Genomic DNA, 15,956 nt, shown 5'->3' with positions numbered 1-15,956 from the left:
TCCGATACGTACCATGTTTCCGACTCAGATAATATTTATATTTCCGATACGATCCTGAAGGAAATAATGCCCTTGGTCCAAGTATGCATTCTATGTTAAGTCTAATAAATGCGGTTCAGTATTAATTAACAAGTTAATAATTCAGTGAGATCAAGTGAGCTGAATGCCTAGCTAGAGGCCGCTTCAGTTCAAGTGGAATTAATGATATTAATCCACAGCTTACTCTTGACTGAACCCGTAGGGTCACACAAATAGTACGTAAACGGATCAAGTATTTAATGGCATTAAATACTCCATCTATGAATATTCGGAACCGACGGATCTTGGTTTCAGTGGGAGCTAAGATCGTCACAGGCAAGAAATGAATACTCCGGAAACGATGATATTGCCGGAAACGGAAATATGGATCGTATCGGAAATATGAATATTATCCAAGTCGTAGATGTTGCCGGAAACGGAAACATGGTACGTATCGGAAAATATTGTTGGAAATGGAAATATTACCAGAATCGGAAATATTGCCGGAAACGGAAATATTGTCAGAATCGGAAATATTACCGGAATCGGAAAATAATTCCGGAAACGGAAATATTAAATATTTGTTCGAAACGGAAATTAATTCCGGAATCGGAAATATTAAATATTGTTCGTATCGGAAATAGATTCCGGAAATGGAAATTTAATCGGAAGCGTATCGTACGAATTAGCATCGGACGAGGCCTGCCGGACGAAGGCCCAGCACGAAGCCAGGCCATCGCCCAGCAAGCACGCACGCCACAGCCCAGCGCGCACAAGGCCGCGCATGCGTGGGCCGCGCTGCGTGGGCTGCTGCTCGCATGCGTGGGCAGCCCTTGTGGCTGCCGTGTGTGTGTGAGTTTGAGCTCATGCGAGATTCCTGAATCTGCAAGAGTCAGTGTATGATTAAATGTCTATTCCTATTGGATAAATTGATTAAGTAGAATTCATGTAGAATTCTAATTCCAATTAATTCGCATCCTACTAGGATTACGATTCCTTTTCCATAACTCTATAAATAAAGGCCTAGGGGTCATAATTTATATACAAGTTTCAAAGTATTCAAAAGTGAGTTTTTTGAGAGAAAATTCAAACACCCATCTTGCCCCAAAAGTGCCGAATTTTCTGAGTACCTTAAGGGCGATTCTAGTTGGTCAATCTTAAGGCGGATCCGGACGTGCTGTGGACTTTCTACGGAGGGACGACACTTGGAGTCCTAAAAGACTTGTTCTTGTTCGGTTCGGGCGCAGCTAGGGAAGGCACGCAACAAAGAGTATGCATCTAAACTATGCTAAATGATTATGTGTAAATAATATGTTTCCTGGGTTAATGGTTGTTTCCGCATGATCTATGTAATGTCATATGTATCATAACCTAACAGTGGTATCACGAGCCCCTTATTATTTTCATAATCTAAATTGCATGAACATGGTTAAATATTACAAATTTGCAAGAATTAAAAGGGGTGATTAATTTTCGTAATTGTTAATTAATTGCAAATTGCGTTTATTTAATTATATGTACGCAGTTTTTCGGCAGTTTCTTCATTACTCATCCGAATTGAGTGATTTTTGTGTCAATTCCGCATGTAAAAGGCATTCTAAAATTTTGACAAAAATAGTATTTTTCTGCCGAACCCAGAATTCTCAAATTCGAAGCCTAACTATGACTTTTCGAAGGTTTTAGTTTTTCGGATGCAAAATTTCGTAAATTTAAGATGTTAAATTAAATATTTGCGATTCTTGTTGATAAATCTTGAATTTTTGATTGACCTACTGCATATGTTTAACAAGTTTGAATGCCTAGTCTTGTTAATTATGCAATCTAATTTGTAATTATGATTAATTTGTTGAAAATTAGAATAATTTAGAATTAATTTGATTTTCATAATTAATTGTAATTTAATTAGAAACCTATGATTAAAAACCACCATAAAAATTGTAAATTTACGATAAATTTTAAATTTTTATGACCTAGACTTGAATCCATATCAATCGGAAATCAATTGGATAATAAATTTTCGATTTTTTCGCCCTAAAATTATGAAATTAATAATATTTATTAATTTGTCATTAATTTTAAATATAAATTTTAAATTTTTATGCGATTCGTTCAAATAACTTGCACGCACGAAGCAATGGACGCTTCGTGTTACCCTTAAGGGGTGTTGTATAATGCGGGCATGCGACGACGAGCAAGGGAGCTCGTCGCCCGTGCGGCACGAATGCAATGAGCAAGGGCGTAGTGCACGAGCACAAGGCAGCAGCCCTGCCTTGTGTCGTGTGCCACGAGCAATGAACGGATGGGCATGGGCGAGGGGCGAGCCAAGGCAGTCGCGTGTGGGCAGCAAGCGAGCTGCGCCACAGCGCGCGCTGCCTCGCATAACAGCGCGCAGCCTCGTGCGCAACGAGCGCAAGCTCGCGTGCCACGAGCGCTGCGCACAGCATCACTCGCGCGCACCAGCGAGCGATCTCGCGCGCCAGCGAGCGATGGCTCGCGCGCACCAGCGCGCGATCTCGCGCGCCAGCGAGCGATGGCTCGCGCGCACCAGCGAGCGATGCAGCGCCCCAGCGAGCGATGGCTCGCGCGCACCAGCGAGCGATCTCACGCACCAGCGAGCGCGGTAACGCGCGCGCGCTGCGAGCGATAGCTCGCGTGCGGTGGGCGCTGTGCGGAGGCTTGCGGATAGGACAGCAGCAGCTATGCGACGAGCGCATGGGCTGCGCGCACATGGCCAGCAATGGCTGTGTGCGTACGGCCCATGGGCGTGCAACGCGTAGGGTGTTTGCGTTTCGATTAGATCGTTTTGAATGTTTAATTTGAAAGTTTCAGTTCACGTAATTTTAATTAATTTTAAAATTAATAATTTGAATTAATTTCTTGGATTTTAATTTTGAATATTATAATTATAATAAATGGAATTTATTCTAATTATTTTACTAAAATTAAAATCATGAATTAATTTAAATGCGACTGAATTAAATTAAATTCTTGGATTCAATTATAAATTTATATGAGCTTTAAATTTTAATTAAATTTGTATGTTTCCGGTTAGACTAGAAATACAATTTTATGTTTAAAATTAGTAAAGCATATGAATTTATTGGTTTGAGTGGGAGTGCTTTTAGTCATAAACTCTTGATTAGGTCTACAAATCCTTAAGGTTAAAACAACTTGATTAGAATTAATAAGGACTGAATAATTGGTAGATTATTGGTGCCCTTGATTAATTGCTGCAAATGTTTACATGATGCATAATGTGTTTTACTAACCAGCTATGTGGGCCATTCATGATAATGAATGGGTGAATGGTATATATTGTATATGTACTGTTTTGCAGGTTATGAAGTGACTAGTATGGCCCAAATAAGATAGAAAATATGGTCTGCGTACCATTAATTTGAATGTAATTGGTCTATAGTACCAAAGTTATTTTTCAATTCAAATATGGTCTGCGAACCATCAAATAGTTGTAATTAGTTATAGCTTATCCTATTTGAAGAAAATGGTGCCTCCCACGGAGATTTTCAAGACGGACTTTGAAGTCAAAGCTTCAAGATGAAGTCGGGCCATACTAGATCACAAATATCTTATGCATGTTTTAAGTTATTTATTGCTTTAAATATGTCTTAAAATGCATGAGATCAAAAGCTTGATTATGTTGCATGATTAAGGATTTTAGTTCACTTAAAATCTAACCAACATAGTAAGAGCCTTAAGTTCCAAACTTAAAAATTGAGTTAAAAGGTGCCATGCCAAAATATACACTTGCTTGGATATCCTTTACATCAATCTAGTAATAGTTTTCGCTCAGCGAGGTGTTACTTATTGGTCCTAAAGGGGCAAGGTACACAAATAATTGTGAGTACATGTTAGTTTTGGTGAAACTCAACGATATAAGTAAGGAGTCCTTTTATGTCGTGGCAAAAACGATAGGTTTACCTAATAAGTTCTTAGACGTACCTATCAACCAAGAGTAGTTTCTAGACTATTAGCAAAAGGCTTTTGCTTACCTAAAATGTTTTAGAATTGAGTCGACAAACTGTGCTTAATTCTTCAATGGTTTTAGGGTCTTGGAATCATTTTATTCACACCTGCCGGAACAATAAAATCGAATAAAATGCTAATAACTTGTTTGAATTGCATGGTTGCTTTAATTTCAAGTTATTATTCATGATAAATGTTTAGACTTTGCATGCTTCAATGTATGTTTTAATTATTGTTTATAATTAAATGTCTTGCACTGCAGTAAATCCTTTTAGAAAGGTAACAGTAAATTTCCTCGATTGGTAGTGAATCCAAGAACGATTCACGGAAAAGAGAGAAAGTGAGCAATTTAAAATGTACGTTTCTTATATCGACTTGTATGGTTGTTTTCGAATATCAAAATCGAATGGCAAACCAATTGGTGCTTGTGAATTCAAAATACACTGTAGTTTTGAAATCATGAAGCATTGAGTTTAATACGCTCAGCTTTACCAATGGTTAACAACCTAATATCTTTGTCCATTTAATTCTCGAATGAGTCTAGTCCCTAGACATTCGAATAGATCGATGCTTAGAGAACTTTAGAAGCTTCTGGTAAGATCATCTAGTTGAAACAGAATATTCAACATAAATTAAAATGGTAAAGAACCTTGTTGGTGACATTGGACATGTCTAACAAAGTATAAAAGTCAACACTAAAGAATTCAATTCTTAAGACTATAAGAAAGGGTACAAGAAATAGGAAAACGAGGAACAAATGAAAGGAATTTACGATTCCGTTTCTACCTATAAATTTATGTTTAAAGAGAAGTGACCTAGCAATCAAACTTCCTTGGTATCATATACCGCTTGAGGTTCTTACTTCGGTAATAACTCAAAAAATGGAAGCTAGGATACACTAATGACCTACAAGTGGGAAATGAAGCATGGCAATGCTACATTAGTTGTAGGGTCATCTAGTTTGTTTTAAGTCCTTTCAAAGGCTGGAACTCAATGGCTATTTTGTTCCATAATCAGCATACCTAAATTTCTGCTTCAAACACAGAAAGACTCACATTCAGAAGAACAAAAACAATGCTTGTTTGTTTGTTTATTTGAATAAAATGGTCAATTACTGGTTGAGTCAATATGCTTGATTAAAACAAACAACTCTTTAAAGAACTTTAATAGGTTCAAATCAAACCCTTGATTTGAGTTCCACTAATCTTTGGCATTGTTGCTTAGACCATATCAACAAGTTAACATTCACAAGATCTATTTTAAGTGGACTTTTGAAAGTTGGTTGATTTCTAGATCAACTTAAGACAAGCTAGTCTTACTTGTTGAAAGTAACAAAGAATATGAACTATTGTTAGAACGCCTAGACGATAGAGTTCAAAGCTAAAGAAAGGTTTTATGACTTTATTATTTCACATGGATTTGAGTGAATATAGGTTTATTTACTCAAATGTGATATAAGTTGAATCTGTTTGGCTAGTTCAAAGATTCAGAAGTATAAAATCCACTTGGCAAGAAATCATAAAGATCTAGGTTAGATCATGTTGATGATTACTTGAGACCAAATATGATCATCAATGGTTGTGTGGTGTAATTTCACAATCTAGGTCCATAAGATATGGCATATCTTAGTTGGAATAATCGAAGTCAATTAGTACTTGATTCGATTAATGATGAATCATAAAGACTTTTCCTATAATTTCTAAAACAAAATGCTCAACTACCACCAAACTAAACCAAAATTCGTCAAAGCTATTGAAAAGTAAATTCAGAATAACTTTTCATAAAATATATATCTAGAGAGTTGCTAAACTCAGTGGGAGCTTAGTGTTTGTTATTCAACAAACTAAGGCCCAAGTATAGATATATGTTTCATTGTGATTTATTCAAATGAGACACAAGGGTATTGTTTCTACCACAAATTTTTGAACATAATGTTTGTTTGCTCGAAATAATGTCCTTTTGGAGATTCGTTTCCAAAATGACAAGTGGGAGAAAATAGACCTCGAAAGTCTTCGAGACGAACAACAAACATAAACGGACATTCCGGAGGCTTTTCGAAGTGCTTCAGAAAATCCGAACTTATTCTTTAAGGACTTTAGAAGTGGCTTTAAAGAATAGACATCTCTTAGAAGACTTTACAAGTGCTTCAAGGAGAACAGAATATTCAAAGGACTTTCAAGTGGCTATTTGATATTCTATTGTTTGATGTTCTATACCCAAGTAGGCATAGAGTTCAAGTCACTGGAACTATGAGATTCTTCTATTAGATAGTAAGGAAACATAGAGTTCTGGTCAATGAAACTATGAGATTCTTCTATTCGATAGTGAAGAAACCTACAACTTACAGTCAAACTATTATCATGTAGATTAATGAGTTTATGACTTGTAAGAAAGCTATGACGAAACCTAGATTCCCTAAAATGGTTAGAGGCCATATATAGACTCAAATGTTTTAAATGGTTAGAGGCCATAAAACATACTCAATGTTTTGATGACAAAATTGAAATTTTGTTGATTTGCAAGAATAGTTTCACACCTATTGGTTGCAAGTTTGTTTTAAGGATAAAAACCATCAAACATGGAATTGTGTTCACACACAAAGCTAGATTAGTTGCTAAAGGTTACAAGCAAATTCATGGCATGGATTGTGTTGAAACCTCATGCAAAATCGTAATGCTTAAGTCTATAATTCAAGCAATGATTGCATATTGGTACATATGGCAATTGGATGACAAAACGTATTCCTCAATCAAATGTTGGAATAAACTATGTACATGGTATGTCATAGGATTTGTGGATCCAAATAAATGCTTGAAAAGGAAAGCTAGCTTATGAAATCTAAGTCCAGATTTAAGCAAGCAATTGGGAATTAGAACTATATTTAGTGAAGCTAATAAGTATTTTAGTTTCATAAAATATACATGATTCTTATAGATATATAAGAAGTTTAGTGGGAGTACATAAAAACTTATTTGGTCCTATGTGTATAACACACATATCTCTCTATTGTGAAATAACATTCAAATGCTAATGACTTAGATTTGAAATTATTCATCAATGATGGACCATGGCGAAACTTAGTACATACTGGGTATTAAGATCTATTTACAAAGATCTTATAATATTGTTTTAGATTAAGTAATGGCATTTACTAAATCAAACACGAAAGTCTCCATTGGAGATATTCGACCCATGTGAATAAATCTAAGTAAAGAATGTTTGAACTATGTATAAGCATTTACTAAGTTAAACATCAAAGAGTCTAAATGAGATTCTTAACCTATATTATATGTCAAAGAATTTAGCTGGATTCAGTATCTACTAAAATTGAATGAGCTAAAGTTACATGAATAGAATTCAATTGGGAATTATTCTGCAAAAGAATTTATCATGTATGATATAATATGAGGATCGCCAAAAACGTATCGTATGACTTTAGCCATGACGAACATATACCAATCTCTATTGGTCTAAGTGAAGATCAACTAGATTGAGATCAAGAATACTTATGGTACTTGAAAAGGTACATAGGAATAGTTCTTGATTCAAGGAAATAAAGATATGCTAAATATTGATGCTACACGCATAAACACTGGCAAAGGATCAAGCAAGACCCTTTGGAGTTAACCATTGATAAGGACGAGCTATAGAGCATCGTGTTTTGAAATGGCAACATGGATTGGAGACCATGAGTTGTTGCGTGGGAAATTAAAATATTAATTTCTATGTTCTAAGATATAGTTGGAGAGTCTTCCACATATCTATGAACTGCTTGGATAGGTAAATCCAAACAAAGCATCACTAGCAGCCTATACAGTTGAAGTAAAAGTAATTATTGCCTAAGAAGCAATAAAACAGGGTTGTTTAAAGTTCTTCACTGAACTTGGGTAGATCACCTATCTGCTGGCTTGATGGTTCTTCATTGAAAAATGCGTAGAACCACTCTTGAAGCAAGAAAAACGTCTGCTAACTTGATGGTTCTTCATTGCAAAATGAGTAATACCACCATCGAAGTAAGAAAGACTAGATCACATAATAAACAAACTCGAAAAGATCTTATCATCATATCTCGAAGAATATTCGATGAAAAGGATATTAAGATTGGCAAAGCATGATAACTAAACCTATGCAACAAGTGAGAAGCAACACTCACATTGTAGCACTGGAAATCAAGCATAGCTTTGAATTCCATGAACTGTTTTAGAAGATGGGTTTGAGGCCCATGGTTGTAAAACATTGGGGTTGAACATTTATCATATATGAAATGTATTTTCATATTCCATTTAATCTTGGTTTAGTATTAAATGATGAGTCCCTTCAAATTTGACGATATATTCAAGATAGACTGTCAGGACCAGTCCTGTGACTAAGAAATGTCTATCAAGTGAACTTGAATGTCAAAGGTTGAAAATGGTCCCTAATCGGAGTTTTCTATAAAATTGGACGCATAGAAAACGTTAGACGATTAGAATGCAAGATGACTAGTAGTTCTGTTTCTTGAACTATGTGGACATGGCAATGTCATAATCATTTGCATAGATACTTACTTTGGGAAGACTAGTATCGGACAAGACCTATGAAACTTTACTGTAAGAGATGAAAGTCTGTCATAAGTAAATTTCATTAAATTATTAGACACTAAATCCTCAATACCTGAGTGATTTGAGATTACTTGTTTGAGAACTGGTTGCTTTGACGTTGACCAACCGTCGCACCGTAAAAGGAGGCTATAAAGGCAACGCTCAGGTAATCACCTATCAAACGAAGTCTAATCTCAAGATCGCAAGATTGGGATTGTCCTCCCATAAATCGGGATGAGATGCTTAAAAGTTGTACAAGGCCACTCGGAGAGCTAGAAACTGTGAAATGCATGGCCGTGCTCGGATGAATCATAGGCTATGATTATCTGTTTATTTGATCAGTTGAACTCTGAAACCGAGGAACACCTCTGGACATAATAAGGATGACAACTCTTACCTTATGTTCAAGAGCAAGCATCGAGCGACAAAGGAATTAGGAAATGCACACTTGTCCCTAAGGACAAGTGGGAGACTGAAGGAAATAATGCCCTTGGTCCAAGTATGCATTCTATGTTAAGTCTAATAAATGCGGTTCAGTATTAATTAACAAGTTAATAATTCAGTGAGATCAAGTGAGCTGAATGCCTAGCTAGAGGCCGCTTCAGTTCAAGTGGAATTAATGATATTAATCCACAGCTTACTCTTGACTGAACCCGTAGGGTCACACAAATAGTACGTAAACGGATCAAGTATTTAATGGCATTAAATACTCCATCTATGAATATTCGGAACCGACGGATCTTGGTTTCAGTGGGAGCTAAGATCGTCACAGGCAAGAAATGAATACTCCGGAAACGATGATATTGCCGGAAACGGAAATATGGATCGTATCGGAAATATGAATATTATCCAAGTCGTAGATGTTGCCGGAAACGGAAACATGGTACGTATCGGAAAATATTGTTGGAAATGGAAATATTACCAGAATCGGAAATATTGCCGGAAACGGAAATATTGTCAGAATCGGAAATATTACCGGAATCGGAAAATAATTCCGGAAACGGAAATATTAAATATTTGTTCGAAACGGAAATTAATTCCGGAATCGGAAATATTAAATATTGTTCGTATCGGAAATAGATTCCGGAAATGGAAATTTAATCGGAAGCGTATCGTACGAATTAGCATCGGACGAGGCCTGCCGGACGAAGGCCCAGCACGAAGCCAGGCCATCGCCCAGCAAGCACGCACGCCACAGCCCAGCGCGCACAAGGCCGCGCATGCGTGGGCCGCGCTGCGTGGGCTGCTGCTCGCATGCGTGGGCAGCCCTTGTGGCTGCCGTGTGTGTGTGAGTTTGAGCTCATGCGAGATTCCTGAATCTGCAAGAGTCAGTGTATGATTAAATGTCTATTCCTATTGGATAAATTGATTAAGTAGAATTCATGTAGAATTCTAATTCCAATTAATTCGCATCCTACTAGGATTACGATTCCTTTTCCATAACTCTATAAATAAAGGCCTAGGGGTCATAATTTATATACAAGTTTCAAAGTATTCAAAAGTGAGTTTTTTGAGAGAAAATTCAAACACCCATCTTGCCCCAAAAGTGCCGAATTTTCTGAGTACCTTAAGGGCGATTCTAGTTGGTCAATCTTAAGGCGGATCCGGACGTGCTGTGGACTTTCTACGGAGGGACGACACTTGGAGTCCTAAAAGACTTGTTCTTGTTCGGTTCGGGCGCAGCTAGGGAAGGCACGCAACAAAGAGTATGCATCTAAACTATGCTAAATGATTATGTGTAAATAATATGTTTCCTGGGTTAATGGTTGTTTCCGCATGATCTATGTAATGTCATATGTATCATAACCTAACAGATCCATATTTCCGTTTCCGGCAATATCATCGTTTCCGGAGTATTCATTTACTTGCCTTTGACGATCTTAGCTCCCACTGAAACCAAGATCCGTCGATTCCGAATAACCATAGATGGAGTATTTAATGTCATTAAATACTTGATCCGTTTACGTACTATTTATGTGACACTACGGGTTCAGTCAAGAGTAAGTTGTGGATTAATATCATTCATTCCACTTGAACTGAAGCAGCCTCTAGCTAGGCATTCAGCTCACTTGATCTCACTGAATTATTAACTTGTTAATTAATACTGAACCGCATTTATTAGACTTATCATTAAATGTATACTTGGACCAAGGGCATAATTTCCTTCACTGTTAGTCCGCCGTTAGCTTAGTTTCATAATTCACCAAATGCCCCCTTTTTAAAAATAATTTCACCAAATACCCATGAGACCAAACTATGTCACAATTCTGTTACGAAATTCCAGCGCGTTAATAATAACATGGAACAGCGTCCGTACCACATCAGATGTCAAAAGGGCTGCGTCTAGGGACTTCACCCATATGTTCACTTTAGCTATACGATCCAAGAGATTTTAGTGCTTATCCAAATAACTACTAATATTACTACTACTACTACTACTACTACTACTACTACTACTACTACTACTACTAGACAATCACTTACTAAGTAGCCTGGGCCTTAGCCTGCCACAAAGTATCGTGTCAGATCACAAGGGTACAAAGACACACATGTGACATCAAACTTCACTACTTTACATGGGTACCTTGACACGCATGCATAAATGAACTTCTCGTGATTTTACATGGGTGCTATGACTCACATGCAAATAATAAACTTCTTCTTGACTTGATTATAGCATGAATGAGACTCTTGCGCAATTCATACTACATGCTTGCACGATTTAATAATGACAAACATGCTCTACTAAATGAATACATGTAAACGATAATATAAGTATTGTCATTGTTGTATTCAAATACTGTCACAATTACCCAAAAAAAGGAAATGAAATGAAATAGAAAAAGTAAAGGGACCACTTAAATGAATGGGTAAAAGTGTTGCATATTAAATGAACTAGCTTTTGAACTCGTTCAATGAATGGGCTAATTATATAGTGTTGTTAAGCTGTCTTTTAAACCGCTAATTTTATTGATGGTTTGTGATTTTAGTGGGAATATATGGTTTTATATATAGATGAAATTTGAAAGTTAAGAAAATATATAAATTAGATGGTGAATTAAAATTGTTCGTAAAAAAGAGAGATGGAGTAGCCAGAAGATGTTGAATGAATATAAGAATTAAATGGTGTTAAAATTGGTGTTGAGTGAGGAAGATGAAGTAGTGTTGAAGATGTAAAATGGAAAAATTGAAAAACAAAAAAATACATTTATGGGTGAAAAATGGGGGTGACACGTGTCATCTAATTATCTATGGTTATCCTTTTTAAATACAAGGTATAGATCGATGGGTAAAAGTATGTATACAAAGTGTTATACTTCCTTCGTTCCGAAAATATCGCACAATGGTTGATTTTTATTCCTCTAATCATTACTTTGACTCTTAATATCTCAAATTGTGTGCAAGTAAAATTATAAAAAAATAATATTCAGAAATATATATTGATACAAATCTAACTTGACCTTACATGACTAAAATTTTCTTACGTACGAATCACAACAAATGGCCAAAGTCGTAGTGTGAATAGTGTCAAAACACAAATGGTGCGATATTTCCGGAACGGAGGAAGTATAAGTATTGTTATCGTTTGCATAAATATTGTCCTTGTTATATTTAAATATTGTCATTGTTTTATTAATTACTAGACGGTCATTGTTGCCGATTTTTTGTACTTTGTTTGACTTTTCAACACATTAAGTGAAATACTATTTTACCCTGAGTATGGATAATAATGTCGTTGGTGACCAGTGGTGTAGTCAGCCTCGTATAGTGTGGACGAGACAACTTTATGCTTGACACAAGTGGGAGTAAAAATAATTTTATCTATGTACCCTTATTTATTTTAATTGTTTTAATATATAAGAAACCAAGTGAGCAATATAAATAACAAATTTATCCATCATTTGTCTTAATTTGGAGAATATCCATAAGCACTATTATGGTAATCTCACAATTCAAGATCATTCGTATCTAATGGCAATACCGATTTGCAATTGCACTCATTTGATCGACCGCGCAATTCATACACTAGCTACGTACTTACTCGATGTTATTAGCAACTTCCATTTCCATTTTCTTTTTCTAATCATTCTCTTAATTCTTACTTCTTCATGTGTTAGGTTTAACTTAAACAAACGTACTGTACGCTTGTTTTTCATTTTGTTGGTTATTAAAAACTTCCTAGTAGTTTGTTCGTATTTTCTTAATTAGTATTTTCTTAATTAGCATTTTCTTAATTTGTATTTTCTTCGTATTTTCTTAATTAGCATTTTGTTGCTATTTTGTTAATTAGCATTTTGTTAGTCTTTTTGTAATTAGTATTTTATTTTAAGTTCTTCCCGCCATGTCTAGAAATTAAGTGTACCTGTAGACATGCAATATGACTCAACACATAAATAATCAAAACCACAAAGTTTTTCAAATTTCACCGCAAAAAGGACACCATTTCAGCGTTTCGCTCTATATCATTTGACCACCTCCCTCTTGTATTCGATTATACCTCTACAATTAGGTGTATTCAAGGATTTTTAGATTTTTACTCGTTATGATCAGTAATTTGGTTACGGAAATGATACTAGGTCGTGTCACAGTGGTGAAATGGCACACTTACGTGTCATAAATGTATTTGAAAACTAAAATATTTAGATTATATATCCTATTATACACGTTACAAAAAAGGTAGAAAAATCTTATTATTCTACTTTACAAATTGAGTAATGTAATTTTTTATTTCAGAAAAATAATTCTAATTTGTATAGGAAATTAGAAAAAAAATACTTTTAATTATTTATATGATATAGGAAATTAAAATAAAAAATACTTTTACTAACTGTACTTAGAAAATAAAAAATACGGGTATTGCTAAATGCAGGATTTATTTCTTAATACAAATTAGACTTTTACTCGTTATTTTGATCAGTAATTTGGTTATTTGGTTATATCATAACTCTAAGTATACTCGAGTAGGCGAGGACGTGCTGCATAATTTTTTACTTGGCATTTTTTCTTTTAGGACAAATTGTTTTTTACCACCTATAAAAATCGAAATTTTGTTTTTTACCACCTACAAATTTTAAACTTGTATTTTACCACCTAAAAAACTATTAAAACTTATTTTTTACCACATGAGAATGAAAAAATAGATGAAACCTTTATATAAGGCTATCTAATTCAATTTTCCTCCAATAATTGTTTACACTCCTTGTGTGATTTTCTTTAACTCTCTCACCTTTCTCTCTTTACTTGCATTACATTTTGTCAATTTTGTGAATTAATGGTAGTGAAAAATTATGTAATTTCATAGAAGGTAAAAAACAAGTTTTAATTTTTTTAGGTGGTAAAAAACAATTTATCCTTTCTTTTATCAAGAAAAGTAAAATCAAATGAACTAGTTAAACTAGGAAAGAGATAGAACTAAATAACCAATATTTAATTGCTAGCTAACTAGGTCATTCTAGCAAAAATTCAATGACAACCTTAAATAAGAAATGTACTAATGAATTAATTTAACACCAAGTTTTGTATGGTATAGGGCATACGTTTTATTTACTTCTATCGATGCTAGTTTAAGGAAATTATCCAACTTAATCACATGAAGCACGAAATTATATAGTCCGTGTGACTTATAGATTTGCCTTATTATAAAGTAATAAAGTTAAATCGACCCTTAATCACTCCTCTCCTCTCGTCTTTATTTATTTTGTTTATCTTAAAATTAGAAGTACAAAATATCGAGATGGGAGGAATATTCATTAGCATCTTAAATCGTCCCTTTAGTACTCCCTCTGTGTTAGAATCAATCTTTCTTACCTTGTATTTTTCTTATATTTCCTTGTATTTTTCTTATCTAAGTTTTTTAGGGTTTTTCTTTTAAGTTTCTAGAATTTAGATAAGATTATTATGTTTTTGTCATCCCAATGTTCGCTGGCAGCTTTTAGCTAATTCAATTCAAAATAAACCTATACGAGGGTATGTACTAATATATCTCACCGGATGTTGTCTTTGCTTAATCACTAACGTTGCTGCAAACCTTTATAGATATTGTGTTATCGCTTGTTTTTAAGTCTTCTTGCCTCAACAAAGTCTCCCAAACTGATATACTCGCGTCGTCGGCCCCACTTGTGACTGTTGTGCGCACACAAGTGTCCGATCGGCGCTAGCTTGCGTCCTATTCTTGTTGTCTATAGACAAGAGCGCTCCTTTCAGAAACCTTTGTTCGCTTCACGAGCCCTTTGAATTCGTTCCGCAACCCCTACCGCCCAATAGGTAGAAGCGCGACGCACGATCCGGTGCCCAAAACATTTGGACCGTGACAGTTGGTATCAGATTTATAGGCATCTTAAGCTTGACTTTTCACGGCCTTAAACGTGTTTTAAAACAAAAATAACTATCTCCATTTACGTAAGAATAAAAATTTGTTATTGTAAACTATAATCGATACGAAACAATATCTCACATGAACCATTGTATTGTACGGAGTATAGATTAGTAATAATCCAAGGACTTTTTTTTATATATAAACAGTTCCAGCTCACAAAAAAACAGGAGTATAAGTATAGGACAGATTAAGTATTAATTATCATGAGGAACTCCAAGTTCTGTAGTTTTTTTTTTTTTTTGAAACGACATGATTAAACTAGATTACATTTCGGCATAAAGCCTATTACAATCCAATAGGAAAAAGATCAAACAATAAGTTCTTTAGTTTAATTACAAGATGTATCACAATTGTTTTGCAATCATGCTTCTAAACAACTAGCATTATTACCATTACCAAATGTATTAATTAGTATGTTTATGGTGCCTAAATGTTTACTAGTATTAGCAACTCATCAAAGTTTGAGTACTTCATCATCATCATCATCTTCATGTGAGATGCCGTCTATATTCAACTTTGGAGACTCAAATTCCGACACCGGTGGTGGGGCTGCGACATTTGGCCACATATAAACCACCGCATGGTGAGACCTACCTTTTTCCGGCCATACCGCTGCCGGAAGATGCTCCGATGGCCATCACATCATTCATTTTATAGGTATGCATGCATTTTATTTTTATTCATTTGTCCCTTTTTTTTTATATAGGCTTAATATTGAATGAGAAAACAACGTTTACAACTACAAGATTATAAAGCAAACTGTGGAGAAGCTACTAAAAAAAAAAAAAACACAACAATCTCTCCTTTGTTGGACCCTCGATTGCGGTTGATATGACTTTGTTTACATCGTCAATCTTCAAATAACGTGCCAAAGCCATCTTTAGTTGGTTCCACGTAGATGACTGAGTCACGACAAATGAATAAAATTGAAGGTTTTTAAGGGAGCCTTTACGCCACGGGTTCCTCCTCCAATAGGGACGGCGAAGGTCAATGTGGAC

Source organism: Spinacia oleracea, chromosome 2 (genome assembly GCF_020520425.1).
Source record: "Spinacia oleracea cultivar Varoflay chromosome 2, BTI_SOV_V1, whole genome shotgun sequence".
NCBI classification, from domain to species: Eukaryota; Viridiplantae; Streptophyta; class Magnoliopsida; order Caryophyllales; family Amaranthaceae; genus Spinacia; species Spinacia oleracea.
This window is presented reverse-complemented; position numbering follows the sequence as displayed.